Raw genomic sequence first — 16705 nt, 5'->3', positions numbered from 1 at the left:
CCCAGAAAAATAAAGTCAGCCACTGTTTCCACTGTTTCCCCATCTATTTGCCATGAATTGATGGGACCAGACGCCATGATCTTAATTTTCTGAATATTGAGCTTTAAGCCAACTTTTTCACTCTCCTCTTTCACTTTCATCAAGAGGCTTTTTAGTTCTTCTTCACTTTCTGCCATAAGGGTGGTGTCATCTGCATATCTGAGGTGTTTGATATTTCTCCCAGCAGTCTTGATTCCAGCTTGTGCTTCTTCCAGCCCAGCGTTTCTCATGATGTATTCTGCATATAAGTTAAATAAGCAGGGTGACAAGATACACCCTTGACGTACTTCTTACCTATTTGGAACCAGTATGTTGTTCCATGTCCAGTTCTAAATGTTGCTTTCTGACCTGCATACAGGTTTCTCAAGAGGCAGGTCAGGTGATCTGGTATTCCCATCTCTTTCAGAAGTTTCAACAGTTTGTTGTGATCCACACAGTCAAAGGCTTTGGCATAGTCAATAAAGCAGAAATAGATGTTTTTCTGGAACTCTTGCATTTTTGATGATCCAGTGGATGTTGACAATTTGATCTCTGGTTCCTCTGCCTTTTCTACAACCAACTTGAACGTCTGGAATTCACGGTTCATGTATTGCTGAAGCCTGGCTTGGAGTTAAACTTCAGTATAACAGATTATTGTTGTGTCTATAACAATATTGTATTATATGAGTGTAGTTAACCCTCGATTATATACATATACCTTTTTCATGGTCAATTTTAAATTTAGTCCTGGGATATTTTGCTCTAAACATGGAATACATTTCTGGCATGCCAATCCCCATTTCCTGACTTGCCTAGGCTTAGAAACAAAGCACAATTACAAAAGTGCAAAATCTGCCATTCGGTATTATCTCTATACTTTCCCCTACATTTGCAGAAACATTGAATTGATGCATATTGCTGACCCTTCCAGAATTGTGGTTTCGGCATGACCAAGTGATTTCATGGTTATATTAGCCAGTTGGCATGAACGTTTTATAGTAAATAAATAGTGTCACTATCAATTATTTTGTCATTATCCACCCTTTTACCTAATAAAATCATAAACTCTTATATGAGAGTGGGAACCCCTGATATGGTGCAAATTTGCTTCATGAAAAAACTGAAGTTCACAGGCTAGCATCCATGACTGACTAAAGTAAAACCTGTAAGTTACAGATCTAAGAATAGAACTCAGTTCTTCCCACACTCCTGTAATTCATTCAACACTGCTATATTTAAAATAGATAATCAACAAGGACCTACTGAATAGCACAAGTTATTCTGTCCATTATTCTGTAATAACCTAAATGGGAAAATAATTTGAAAAAGAATAGATATATGTGTATATATAACTGAATCACTTTGCTGTACACCCAAAACTAGCACAACATTGTTAATAACTCTAACACAATATTAAGTAAAAATTTAAAAAGATAAATCCCACAAAAATTCATAATTTAAAAAAAACAATCAATACCCAATGCAAGTCTAATATGTACCAAGCTCTGGGAAATTTATTTGCTATTATGAGAGTCAGATAACTAAAAAGTAAGCAAATTAATAAAGTAGATAATTACATACTGAGCCAAGAACTATGAAGGAAACAAACAAGGTGATCTGTGAAAGTATAATTGACAGGTGAGGTAGTGGTAATGCTAATCTAAGGTATAATGACAGGAGTTGTCTCTATAGAGATGACCTTTGATGTGAAATCTGATTCACAGAAAGGAGTCAGCCATGAAAAGAACTTGGAGAGAAGCATTCTACAGAAAAGTAACATGGAATGTAAGAACTCAGAGTTAAGAAAGAACTGTGATTTCCAGAAGCAGAAAATAAAGTAATGTAATGGGAGCATAGTAGGAGATGAAATTCAGAGGTAGGAAGGGACCAGGTGTTTATACTCTTTATATAGAGTATATATATATATATACTTTATTTTTTTTAATTTAATTTTATTTTTTAACTTTACAATATTGTATTGGTTTTGCCATATATCAAAATAAATCTGCCACAGGTATACATGTGTTCCCCATCCTTAACCCTCCTCCCTCCTCCCTCCCCATACCATCCCTCTGGGTCGTCCCAGTGCACCAGCCCCAAGCATCCAGTATCATGCATCGAACCTGGACTGGCGACTCGTTTCATATATGATATTATACATGTTTCAATGCCATTCTCCCAAATCATCCCACCCTCTCCTTCTCCCACAGAGTCCAAAAGACTGTTCTAGACATCAGTGTCTCTTTTGCTGTCTCATATACAGGGTTATTGTTACCATCTTTCTAAATTCCATATATATGCGTTAGTATACTGTATTGGTGTTTTTCTTTCTGGCTTACTTCACTCTGTATAATAGGCTCCAGTTTCATCCACCTCATTAGAACTGATTCAAATGTATTCTTCTTAATGGCTGAGTAATACTCCATTGTGTATATGTACCACAGCTTTCTTATCCATTCATCTGCTGATGGACATTTAGGTTGCTTCCATGTCCTGGCTATTATAAACAGTGCTGCAATGAACATTGGGGTACACATGTCTCTTTCAATTCTGGTTTCCTCACTGTGTATGCCCAGCAGTGGGATTGCTTTATATACTGTTTATATAGCTCTTTATACTTCAGGAATAAAAATAGATTTCATTCTAAGTGAAGTTGGGAACCTTCTGAAGAGCCTTAAGCATACATTATCCAATTTGCCTTTCATAGAGAAAGAAGAAGAATCCCCTATAGGGAAGCAGGAATGAAATCCATTACTATAGTTTAGGTGTGAAACTATTATAATTTGGACTGAAGTGTTTGTAATGGAATCAAAGAGAAGTGGAAACATTCAAAATATTTGTTTCTGTTTTAAAATCAATAGAATTAGTTGATGGGTTGGATAGGAATAGAAAAAGAAAGGTAGAAATCAAGAATGATGCCCACATTTCTAGTCCAAGTAGTTTTATAAACTAGGATGCTATTTATTGGGATATAAAAGGAAGGCTAGAAATAAAAAGAAGAGTAATTGATAAGTAATTTTTTGTTTGTTTTAATATAAATATATTTATTTTAATTGCAGGCTAATTACTTTACAATATTGTAGTGGTTTTGCCATACATTGACATGCATCTGCCACGGGTGTACATGTGTTCCCCATCCTGAACACCCCTCCCATCTCCCTCCCCATCCCATCCCTCTGGGTCCTCCCAGTGCACCAGCCCCCAGCACCCTGTCTCATGCATCAAATCTGGACAGGCGATTCATTTCATATATGATAATATACATGTTTCAATGTCATTCTCCCAAATCATCACACCCTCTCCCTCTCCCACAGAGTCCAAAAGACTGTTCTATACATCTGTGTGTTTTGCTGTCTCACATATAGGGTTATTGTTACCATCTTTCTAAATTCCATATATATGCATTAGTATACTGCATTGGTGTTTTTCTTTCTGGCTTACTTCACTCTGTATAATAGGCTCCAGTTTCATCCACCTCATTAGAACTGGTTCAAATGTATTCTTTTTAATGGCTGAGTAATACTCCACTGTGTATATGTACCACAGCTTTCTTATCCATTCGTCTGCTGATGGACATCTAGGTTGCTTCCATGTCTTGGCTATTATAAACAGTGCTGCGATGAATATTGGGGTACACGTGTCTCTTTCAATTCTAGTTTCCTCGGTATGTATTCCCAGTAGTAGGATTGCTGGGTCACATGGCAGTTCTATTTCCAGTTTTTAAAGGAATCTCCACACTGTTCTATATAGTGGCTGTACTAGTTTGCATTCCCACCAACAGTGTAAGAGGGTTCCCTTTTCTCCACACCCTCTCCAGCATTTATTGCTTGTAGACTTTTGGTTCACAGCCATTCTGACTGGCGTGAATGGTACCTCATTGTGGTTTTGATTTGCATTTCTCTGATAATGAGTTATGTTGAGTATCTTTTCATGTGTTTGTTAGCCACCTTTATGTCTTCTTTGGAGAAATGTCTGTTTAGTTCTTTGGCCCATTTTTTGATTGGGTTGTTTATTTTTCTGGAATTGAGCTGCAGGAGTTGCTTGTATATTTTTTAGATTAATTCTTTGTCAGTTGCTTCGTTTGCTATTATTTTCTCCCATTCTGAAGACTGTCTTTTCACCTTGCTTATAGTTTCCTTCATTGTGCAAAAGCTTATAAGTTTAATTAGGTTCCATTTGTTTATTTTTGCTTTTATTTCCAATATTCTGGGAGGTGAGTGAGTCATAGAGGATCCTGCTGTGATTTATGTCGAAGAGTGTTTTGCCTATGTTTTCCTCCAGGAGTTTTATAGTTTCTGGTCTTATGTTTAGATCTTTAATCCATTTTGAGTTTATTTTTGTGTATGGTGTTAGAAAGTGTTCTAGTTTCATTCTTTTACAAGTGCTTGACCAGTTTTCCCAGCACCACTTGTTAAAGAGATTGTCTTTTCTCCACTGTATATTCTTGCCTCCTTTTTCGAAGATAAGGTGTCCATAATTGCGTGGATTTGTCTCTAGGCTTTCTATTTTGTTCCATTGATCTATATTTCTGTCCTTGTGCCTGTACCGTACTGTCTTGATGACTGTGGCTTTGTAGTAGAGCCTGAAGTCAGGCAGGTTGATTCCTCCCATTCCATTCTTCTTTCTCAAGATTGCTTTGGCTATTCGAGGTTTTTTGTATTTCCATACCAATTGTGAAATTATTTGTTCTATTTCTGTGAAAAATACCCTTGGTAGCTTGATAGGGATTGCATTGAATCTATAGATTGCTTTGGGTAGTCTACTCATTTTCACTATATTGATTCTTCCAATCCACGAACATGGTATATTTCTCCATCTATTTGTGTCCTCTTTGATTTCTTTCACCAGTGTTTTATAGTTTTCTATATATAGGTCTTTTGTTTCTTTAGGTAGATATATCCCTATGTATTTTATTCTTTTCGTTGCAATGGTGAATGGAATTGTTTCCTTAATTTCTCTTTCTGTTTTCTCATGGTTAATGTATAGGAATGCAAGGGATAACTGTGTGTTAATTTTATATCTTCCAACTTTACTATATTCATTAATTAGCTCTAGTAATTTTCTGGTGGAGTCTTTAAGGTTTTCTATGTAAAGGATCATGCCATCTGCAAACAGTGAGAGTTTTCCTTCTTCTTTTCCAATCTGGATGCCTTTTATTTCTTTTTCTGCTCTGATTGCTGTGGCCAAACTTCCAAAACTGTGTTGAATAGTAGTGGTGAGAGTGGGCACCCCTGTCTTGTTCCTGACTTTAGGGGAAATGCTTTCAATTTTTCACCATTGAAGATAATGTTTGCTGTGGGTTTGTCATATATAGCTTTTATTATGTGAAGGTGTGTTCCTTCTATTCCTGCTTTCTGGAGGGTTTTTTTTTTAATCATAAATGGATGTTGAATTTTGTCAAAGGCTTTCTCTGCATCTATTGAGATAATCATATTTTTTTCCCTTTCAGTTTGTTAATGTGGTGTATTACATTGATTAATTTGTAGATATTGAAGAATCCTTGCATCCCTGGGATAAAGCCCACTTGGTCATGATGTATGATCTTTTCAATATGTTGTTGGATTATGTTTGCTTGAATTTTGTTAAGGATTTTTGCATCTATGTTCATCAGTGATATTGGCCTGTAGTTTTCTTTTTTTGTGGCATCTTTGTCAGGTTTTGGTATTAGGGTGATGGTGGCCTCATAGAATGAACTTGGAAGTTTACCTTCCTCTGCAATTTTCTGGAAGAGTTTGAGTAGGATAGGTGTTAGCTCTTCTCGAATATTTGTTCTTTGTGTTTGATCTTTGTTAATTTGATTATTATGTGTCTTGGGTGTTTCACCTTGGGTTTATCCTGTTTGGGACTCTGAGTTTCTTGGACTTGGATGACTATTTCCTTCCCCATTTTAGGGAAGTTTTCAACTGTTATCTCCTCAAGTATTTTCTCATGGTCTTTCTTTTTGTCTTCTTCTTCTGGGACTCCTATAATTCGAATGTTGGGACATTTAACATTGTCCCAGAGGTCTCTGAGGTTGTCCTCATTGTTTTTATTTCTTTTTTCTTTTTTCCTCTCTGTTTCATTTATTTCTACCATTCTATCTTCTGCCTCCTTCATTCTACTGTTGGTTCCCTCCAGAGTGTTTTTGATCTCATTTATTGCATTATTCATTATATATTGACTCTTTTTTTATTTCTTCTAGAAATAAATAATGCATTTCTTGCATCTTCTCAATCCTTGTCTCCAGGCTATTTATCTGTAACTCCATTTTGTTTTCAAGATTTTGGATCATTTTCACTATCATTATTTGGAATTCTTTATCAGGTAGATTCCCTATCTCTTTCTCTTTTGTTTGGTTTGGTGAGCATATCCTGCTCCTTTACCTGCTGAGTATTCCTCTGCCTTTTCATCTTGTTTATATTGCTGTGTTTGGGGTGACCTTTCTGTATTCTTGAAATTTGTGGTTTCTCTTTATTGTGGAGGTTCCTCACTATGGGTGGGGTTGTACAGGTGGCTTGTCAAGGTGTCCTGGTTAGGTAAGCTTGTGTTGGTGTTCTAGTGGGTGGAGCTGGATTTCTTCTCTCTGGAGTGCAATGAAGTATCCAGTAGTGAGTTTTGAGATATCAGTGGGTTTTGTGTGACTTTGGGCAGCCTGTATATTGAAGCTCAGAGCTATGTTCCTGTGTTGCTAGAGAATTTGCATGGTATGTCTTGCTCTGGAACTTGTTGGCCCTTGGGTAGTGCTTGGTGTCAGTGTAGGTATGGAGACGTTTGATGATCTCCTATCAATTAATGTTCCCTGGATTCAGGCGTTCTCAGGTGTTCTCAGGATTTGGACTTAAGCCTCCTGCCTCTGGTTTTCAGTCGTATTCTTACAGTAGCCTCAAGACTTTTCCTACTATACAGCACTGATGATAAAACATCTAGGTTAATGATGAAAAGTTTCTCCACAGTGTGGGACACCCAGAGAGGTACACAGAGTTACATGGAAAAGAGAAGAGGGAGGAGGGACATAGAGGTGACCAGGAGGAGAAGAGGGGGAATCAAAAGGGGAGAGAGCAAGCTAGCTAGTAATCACTTCCCTATGTGCTCTCCAAAGTCTGGATCCCTCAGAGATGTTCACAGAGTTACACAGAGAGGAGGGAGAAAGGAGACAGTGGTGGCCAGGAGGAGAAGAGGGGGAATCAAAACGAGAGAGACAGATTCAGCCAGTAATCAGTTCGCTAAGTGTTCTTCACAGCTCAGAAAACCAAAAAGATTCACAGAGTTGGGTAGAGAAGAGAAGGGGGAGGGAGGAGATAGAGGCAACCTGGTAGAGAAAAAGGAGAGTCAAAAGGGGAAGAGAGCAATCAAGCCAGTAATCTCGCTCCCAAATAAAAATAAGTACTGAAGATTGGGTTCTTAAAGTACAAAATTAATAACAAATACCAAAAAGTGAAGATTAAAAATCTAGAGTAGAGGTTAGATTCTCAAAAATACAATATTAAAAAACAAAACAAAGTCACAAAAATTATAATATATATATATATATATATATATATATGAAGTTTGCTTTAAAAATAGGGTCTTTTTTTGTAAGGTAATAGTAGTTTATAAAAATGAAAATTAAAAGAGTAATAGAGGATTTAAAAAATTTTTTTAATTAAATTTAAAAAATTATAATAGTAAAAATGTATCTAGGACTTTCTCTGGAGCTATTGCGGACAGTGTGGGGTCAGTTCATTTTCAGATAGTTCCTTGATCTGGCTTATACTTCTCAAGATCTATAGGCCCCTTCCTATGTAGTCAGTGCTAACTACAGGGTTTTAATCTATTGCTCCTGTCACTTCCAAAGTGGTTCCCTCTATTTATTTTAGCTTCCGTTTACTGGTCTCTTCAGTGTCTAAAATCTGCCCTGACACAAGGGGGCGGTGGTGGTCACTTTTTTTAAACTCACTTGTTCAGTCGTGCTGTGGGGAGGGAGGAACACTGCAAACAAATATCACTCACATGTGTAGGGAGTGCTCGCAGTGTCTCGGCCACACTGATTTGCCCTGCTCACGGCGTGTGTGCTTTCCCAGTCTACATTGCTCAGGCTCTAGGTTGGTCTGCAGGGAACTATCTGAGGCGGGCCTTGGGTTGCATGCACTTCCCAGGTCTAAGCTGCTCAGGTTCAGCTTCTCGGGTACTCCACAAAGGCACAGACTTGGTTGGGCCTGCGTTTTGTGCCCTTCCCAGGTCCGAGCAGCTCAGGTGACCAGGTGCTTGGCGAGCACAGTTGCACCCAGTTGGAGGCTGCATCTTATCCCCTTCCCCATCCCAGCCACTCAGTTATATGGGTTACAAGGGGCACTCCTTCTCAGGTGTGCCATGTGTCTCTTCTAGGGAGCTGATCTCTGGCTGTGACCCTCCTGGCAGATGTCAACCATCCAGAACCCCAAGAAGTCTTGGTTAGCAATGAAGCCTGCTTGCAGTTTGGTAGAGGATGCCTCTCTGGGGCTGTGATTGCCCCTTTCAGGCTCTGGCTGCCCTTGCCTGCCTGTCTCCGGTGGGGGATGGGCTGGTCCACAGCCAGCTATCTCTGCTCAGTCCTTTGTTCTGTTAGTGGGCCTGGCGGTATCTTGCTGCTGCTAAGTCACTTCAGCCGTCTCCGACTCTGTGCGACCCCATAGACGGCAGCCCAGCAGGCTGCCCCGTCCCTGGGATTCTCCAGGCAAGAACACTGGAGTGGGTTGCCATTTCCTTCTCCAATGCATGAAAGTGAAAAGTGAAAGTGAAGTCGCTCAGTCATGTCTCACTGTTAGCGACCCCATGGACTGCAGCCTACCAGGCTCCTCTGTCCATGGGATTTTCTAGGCAAGAGTGCTGGAGTGGGTTGCCATTGCCTTCTCCAGGCGGTATCTTAGGTTAGGGCTTTTCACAAGATAGCTATCCCACCATCTGGGTTGCTATCTGAAGTTAATTCTTTCAGATTGCCCTCGGGGCATTCAGGCCCTGTCCTTACCCTAAGCAATGCAGCCCGCACCTCCCTGTCCAGTCCCCGCTTGCTAGTGGCAGATGCGAGCATCTGGGCTGCTTCTCCACTGGGGGTTGCTGTTAGGCACATAATCTGTGGGTTTTATTTATTTATTTATTTTTCCTCCCAGTTATGTTTCCCTCTGAGATTCCAAGGCTCACCACAGACCCACTGGTGAGACTGTTTCCTGGTGTTTGGAAACTTTTCTCTTTTTTAAGACTCCCTTCCTGGGACTGATCTCCATCCCTACCTCTTTTGTCTCTCTTTTTATCTTTTATATTTTGTCCTACCTCCTTTCGAAGACAATGGGCTGCCTTTCTGGTTGCCTGGTGTCCTCCGCCAGCATTCAGAAGTTGTGTTGTGTAATTTGCTCAGCGTTCAAATGTTCTGTCAATGAATTTGTCAGGGAGAAAGTGGTCTCCCTGTCCTATTCCTCCGCCATCTGAGGACCACCCCTGCCCCCACCCCCAGATAAATAATTCTTTTCACAGTATGTGAAGTTTGAGATGTTAGATATACAGTCAAGAGGGAATTTTACCAGGGAGATCAGAGAGAGTGAAATCTTGGCATAAGTAATAAATTTTGTAGTATTACTGGACATAGGTATCAGCAAGATCGCCAAAGAAGAATCTATGTAGAGAAGAGAAGATTCAGAACCAATCCATGGGAAAGAGAACACAGGAGAGGGAAGTAAGAAGGAATATCTAGAGGTGTAGGAGGAAACCAAGAAGCATGACTTTCATGGTAACCGAGAGAGAACAGTTAATAAAAGAGGAAAGGACAGTGATGTAGACCACTGCTACTGCTTAGAAAGCCTCTATTATAAGTAAGTGGGATCTAGTAATTTGAAGGGACTAATATATGTTCTAAAGTATTCAAACTCAACAGCTGCTATTTATCTCAACAGTGAGAGACATAGGATGTTTTCTTTATAAAATGAAAGCTTATAACAACTGAATTCCTTCTCAATACCTCTTTGCAAAAGTTAAACCTTAACACAATATTGTAAATTGACTATACTCCATTAATTTTTAAGTCAAACCTTTTTTTTTTTTTTAAAGCTATGATCATCAAAATCTTTGATGTGCTCAGTTTGAAGACTATCATTAAACTGCTATGTAACTGAACCCTGACATGCTCATTTTAGATTGCCAGATGCTCTGTATATTGTTTTTTTTTTTTTTTTTTAAGCTTTTCCCACATTGGCCAATAACCTCAGATATGCAGATGATACCACCCTTAGGACAGAAAGCAAAGAGGAACTGAAGAGCCTCTTCATGAATCTAAAAGAGGAGAGTGAAAAAGCTGGCTTAAAGCTCAACATTCAAAGAACAAAGATCATTGCATCTGCTCCCATCACTTCATGGCAAATAAATGGGTAAACAATGGAAACAGTAACAGACTTTATTTTCTTGGCCTCCAAAATCACTGCAGATGGTGACTCCTGCCATGAAATTAAAAGACACTTGCTACTTGGAAGAAAAGCTAAGACAAACCTAGACAGTGTATTAAAAACCAGAGACTTTACTTTGCTAACAAAGGCAAAACTTTTGTCAAGTCAAAGCTATTGTTTTTCCAGTGGTCATGTACAGATGTGAGCATTGGAGTGTAAAGAATGCTGAGCACCGAGAACTGATGTTTTCGAGCTGTGGTGTTGGCGAAGACTCTTAAAAGTCCCTTGGACAACAAGGAGATCCAACCAATCTATCCTAAAGGAAATCAACCCTGAATATTCATTGAAAGTACTGATGCTGAAGCTGAAGTTCCAATACTTTGGCCAGCTGATGTGAAGAGCTGACTCATTGGAAGAGACCCTGATGCTGGGAAAGATTGAAGGAAGGAGGAGAAATGGATGACAGAGGATGAGATGGGTTGGATGGTATCACCGATTCAATGAGCGTGAGTTTGAGCAAACTCCTGGAGATGGTGATGGACAGGAAAGCCTGGCATAGTGCAGTCCATGGAGTCACAAAGAGTCAGACACACCTGAGTGACTGAGCAACAACAACCACACTGGCCTAGAACAGTCATATGTGCATAAACTTCTATCACAGTTTTATTTCTAACCCTCCATCCATGTCTGTTCAGTCTCTGCAAGCGCCCTGATAGCAGGAAGAACATTATTCTTGTTCACTGCCCTGCCAGCCAATATTTGGAATATAGTTGTCACTCAAACAAATATTTGGTGAGGGAGCTTACTTGTTTTTACTCCTACTTTGCTGTTTTCTCTGATTATCCTGTTTTGTGATCTCCAGCGGACTAGCTTTCTGGGGACCCCTCTGGATTATCTCATTTCCTTAGCAGGGACAAAATAAATCATGGCTGCTGTTATTAGAAGACTACACTTCAACAGAAGCACGTAGAGCCCATTTTTAAAAAGAACAGAGGGATTTAGAAAATAATACAACCTATCTCATTGCACCTCTAAAATGTTAAGCATTTTGCATCTTTCTTTATCATGTGAATTAATCTCTACCTGTGTTGTCCAACATGATAGTTGCTAGCCACATGTAGCTATTGAGTATTTGAAATGTGGCTAACAAATTGTGATGTGCCATAAATATAAAATATACCAGATTTGAAGATAGTATTAACCAGAGAGTGTAAAATACATCATTTTCAGTGGTATACTGCTTATATGGCTGAAATAGTAACATTGTGGATATGTCCATTTTAATAAAATAAATTACTAAAATGAATTCTATCTTTGAAGAAGATTGTTTAAGTGCATATTAGAAAGTGAAAAATCATATATGTGGCTACCATTATATTTCCTTGGGCAGTGCTGTTCTATAATTTTGATACACAAAGCAGGGACCTTAGACCATGGCATAGATATCACTAAAGATAATATTAGACATGCAAAATCTCAAGCCCTTTTCCAGACCTGTGAATCTAAATTTGCTTTTTAACAAGATCCCCAGGTAATTTCTATGTATACTGAAATTTGAAAAATGCCACTCTATCGATTGTTGCTGTATCCAAAGAGCAAGGTATGATTGTGCCATTGAATAGTGATACATCCAACCTCATTTCCTGTGTAATGCAGACTGAAGTCTAAAAACTGCAAGTTCTATAGGGATGCACAGAAAGGTTAATATCAAGTGTGAACCCAGCTTGCAAACTATAGTTCTGCATTTTACACTGCAATGGTTCATGTGCCACACTTTGAAATTAGTGCAAGCAAAAGCCAGCTCACAGTGCTTATGCGTTTTGTTACCTAGAGAGATTTGCATTTAGCAAGCTTAGCTCAGCTGGTGCTTATAAAAAGCCATTGCCAGAATGCCTAAGAAATTTAGTCCCTTATACAATACTTAGAGTGGTCAGCAGGAATGTTAGCAGGCAACATCCCATGTCTAGAGTTAATCTGCTTCATCACAACAGTGTAAGTTAAAAAAGAGCTTGGTCTAGCAGAAATCTGTTTCTGTATGTTGAGGTTGTGATTTTTCCAGGTTGTATGTTACTCTCATACCACTTTTTACCTTAAACATATTATACTGACTTTGATTTAAAAAAATATGATTTTCTCAGCATGTTAATTACAGTACTGTTGTGATAACATCTAGAGCCCAATTTTTTGACTATTTGATCTTTACATTTTATTTAGTATTTTTTTGTAGGCTTTTGATATATTTAGATAGAGTTGAGAGAGTAGTAGTTTTAAAAAAATTTTGAACTGTGTGTGGACATATGTCATTTAAGTATTTGCACTTGGAGAAGATCAGAAAATCTTTATTTAGTAAATAGTTTAAAATCATAGAGTTAATGAATTGGTATGATGCTCTGTCTCTAGAAAAGCATGATGGCAATTTTTCATTACATAGGACATATTTTTACCTTTAAAATCATGCAGTACTTAAGCAACAGAGTAGCATTTATATAACTTCTTCATTTCAAATTGTATTGAAATAAATGAAAAAAGTTAACTTTAAATACAGCTCCTAAAATATGCACTGATTATTTATTTGTTATCATACAGGAGATTTACATTCATGAAACACCCTCTTTAAAAGTTAGAACTAGTTTTTAAGAGTGAGATTTTTTAATTTACTTTGTTTTTCACAATAGCACATTGTGCAAAACAAATTCAAACTCCTAGAAAAATAAAATCTTACCTTTCATTGATATTATTTCAATGATATAAACACTCAAAGTATCAGAATTTGTGCAATTAAAAAATTATTACCATTATTTCAAACATAATATACATTTAATCAAAGCACTGTTAATGAAGGACAGATAATACTGTATTTGAAAATGAGGCCAATTATCTCAAAATATGTAAGTGGTCATTGAGTTTCTGTTCTTTGCTTCCAAATAAGCAAGACACTATTCCCACCTTACTTCACTTAATTTTCATAATGTCTCCATGATAGGTATCTTTATCTCTTTATTAAAGCTGAATTTCAGAGAAGTCAAGTAAATTACAGGCAACTGAAAGCTTGGTTACAGGATTTATGATTGGTCCATTAACAATCTTTCAGTGATATTTGACTCAGTATTTCCTTTTTAAAAACCTTTATTTTATTTATTTATTTTTGGTTGCACTGGATCTTTGTTGCTGCTTTTCTGGGCTTTCTCTAGCTGTGGTGAGCAGGGGCTCCTCTCTAGTTGAGGTGCACTGGCTTCTCATTGCAGTGGCTTCTCTTGTTGCATAACATGGGCTCTAGGCATGCAGGCTTCAGTATTGCAGCACATGGGCTCAGGAGTTGTGGTGCACATGCTCAGTTTTCCAGGAGCATGTTGTATCTTCCCAGAGCAGGAATCGAACCCGTGTATGCCACACTGGCAGGCTGACTCCCAACCACAGGGCCACCAGGGAAGTCCCAAGATACAGTATTTCTTTAGCTTTAACATGATTTTCTTAACCTTTAAGGTAAACAGTTATATATCAACAACTTTTTTTGGTAGTTCTTTCTGAGCATGTCTGCATATACATGTCTTAAGTTACAGAGAATACCACTGGCATAATAATGATTTAGTTCATTTTTCATAAAATGTGAAAACCATACCCTAAGTCATTGATTGATATAAGCTCCTTGTAATATCATAACTACTGAATCCCACATACATCCAAGTTAATATCTATCTGTCATTGGTAATTATTTAATTGTAACACTAAGACATATTGTTCATTTGAATAATTCTTATAATTAGATGTATTCTGTTTATAAATACAGAACAAATCTATAGTTCAAAAGTTTTAATCAAGGGCAAGAAAGATTAGAAATATTAAATGTACAACTAACCTTCATTCCCAGAGGCTTTTTCTCTTTATCTAGTATCTTTATGGATTAAAACTTAATGCAGTTTCTCACTGTCTACATGAGCAACAAATAATATAAAATGAACTGAAGCTGGATTTATAGAAACAATTAAAGTTGCTTATATTTGGTATATAAATACATATGATGATTGCCAAGTATTCTGGAGAGTCATGGTCATAATAATTCAGCAAATTCTTGGGAATATATTCTCTAAAAAGTACAACTAATCAATACAATGTATAGAGTAATAAAATGAATACTTTTTTCATTATTCTCACTTTAACTCTTTGTTAAACTGTGAAAACTTATATATATGTAGATCAATAACTGTAAATGGTTTAAATTGTGCAGATAAAAGTAAGCATGCTGACTTTGCCTAGCCCAGACAATGCTGATGTCGGGAAAACTTAGCTTATTTCATTTTTTACAGAAAAGTATCTTCACCGTGTAAAGTAATGTTAAAAAAAAAAAGTGACACAGGAATCAACACCTCTAGGTGATAAGTAGGAGTCTCATTTTTACTCTCCTATCCTCCCTTTCCTCTGTTGGATATGATAATGAACTGTGAAATGGTCAAAATGGAGGGAGAAAAAAGAATGTAGCTAATTCCCAAACTGGATAGTGTCAAATTCAAATTTTCTAGAGTAACATCAGCTGTTAACATTAGTGATGGATGTCATATTGCCAAATATATAATACTCCCTTTCTAGAAATATAGTAATATAGAGATTACATATCCATTTCTTACAGTGGTTTTAGGCTGAAAAATTTGAGGTGAGTTCAAATTAATCTATGAATATGTAATTTTAGCAGCTACCTAATATTATGTGAGTGATAGAAAATTACTTGCATTCAGTTGAATAACCTGAGGGCTAAAAGCATCAGAATCATTCTCGACACTCCCGTTTTATTATTGTTCACATCAGATTTGTCCCCAAATCCAGATTCTTCTGCTTTCCTCTTATCCTCATCGTCCTTGCCTTATTTTAGTTTATCCTCTGTCACTTGACGTTTTGCAATATCCTTTTTTCTGCTCTTACATTTTTCTTTTCTCATTCCATTTTCTACATTCCTTCTTGGTTATTTCTATTCCTTTTTTTTTTTTTTTGTAAAGTTTGCTGTATCATAGTTCTATGACTACAGTCTTGTGTAGAGAAATAAAGTAATAATAGGTGTTAAGGAATGCCATGTATCAGGGTTCAGTTCAGTTCAATTCAGTTCAGTTGCTCAGTCGTGTCCAACTCTTTGTGACCCCATGAATCACAGCACACCAGGCCTCCCTGTCCATCACCCACTCCCAGAGCTCACTCAAACTCACGTCCATCGAGTCGGTGATACCAGCCAGCCATCTCATCCTCTGTCGGCCCCTTTTCCTCCTGCCTCCAATCCCTCCCAGCATAAGAGTCTTTTCCAATGAGTCAACTCTTCGCATGAGGTTACAGATAATCAAAGAAAAAATGCTTTCAGTTTTCAATTTAACAAAGACTCTTTAATTAGGACTCTTTAGAAAGACTCATTAACCTTTCAGGAATATAAAAGGTAACAATATAATCCTCTTCTGAACGTTTCAGAGCAGACAAGAAGCATGTATTCTCAGTTCTAGGAATGGAGGCCTGGTTCACTTCTGGAAATGGGAAGCAAAGCATCTCCTCATAGATAGAAAGAGAAATCTTCCACCTGTGAAAAGTAAAGGTGATGTTCAATATCCAAAGCTGAATTGCAACATTCCAACATATATGATAAAATATTCCACTCATGAGTGAGTCAATTGTTGTCAGTCAACCATGTCATCTTGTAGAGTTTGAACATCCTACTGAAGTTATATATCAATTATAGAAGTTGACAAAAATATTACCATATATCATGTATGTGATAATTTCTACATCTGAGAAGGAAAGCATCCATAATGCATTTTCATTAAAGGCTCAAATAACAATCTGCTTAATCCTTACATCCTCATGCAAATGACTTATGAACAGTTTTCAAAGAAAGAGAGGAACATAAAAATGTACTACAGCCAAGGTATGCATTGATGAAACAGGTAAGATTGATTTTTATATTTGCCTGGGGATGTGGATCACTTCCCTGAATCTGGTTTGCATTAATTATGTTAATGGACTATGGATTGAATTTCATATCTAAGTCCCAATTTTCAAATCTTTATCCTCAAGGGGAAAGTATCTCAAGAAGAAAAAACTATATTTATAAGCCATCCCAATATCAATATGCAGTTTGACACATTGCAAAGTAAGAAACCCTAGGGAGAATACTATTTACAAAGACATCAAATACTTTCAGGGGAGATTCTCACAGAGGTGTATGTTTGAATTAATTCAGTCAGTAATTCAAGGAGTTAAAGATATGTGTTGAGGCTATTACTTTATGCCTGTCTTTCTGGGTATTGAGATACAGCAGTTAAGCAGATAGACAATTAATACTCAATTAT

General features: G+C 37.5%; 1 protein-coding gene across 3 annotated transcripts in view; it reads left to right on the top strand.

The window, feature by feature from the left end:
• Positions 1-16705, top strand: part of GRID2 (glutamate ionotropic receptor delta type subunit 2) — a 1644075-nt gene that overhangs the window by 696052 nt on the left and 931318 nt on the right. The window lies entirely within an intron of this gene.

This window comes from Bos indicus x Bos taurus, chromosome 6, assembly GCF_003369695.1.
Source record: "Bos indicus x Bos taurus breed Angus x Brahman F1 hybrid chromosome 6, Bos_hybrid_MaternalHap_v2.0, whole genome shotgun sequence".
In the NCBI taxonomy this organism is placed as follows: domain Eukaryota; kingdom Metazoa; phylum Chordata; class Mammalia; order Artiodactyla; family Bovidae; genus Bos; species Bos indicus x Bos taurus.
Note: the sequence above shows the minus strand (reverse complement) of the source record. Positions and strands in the feature narration are given on the sequence as shown.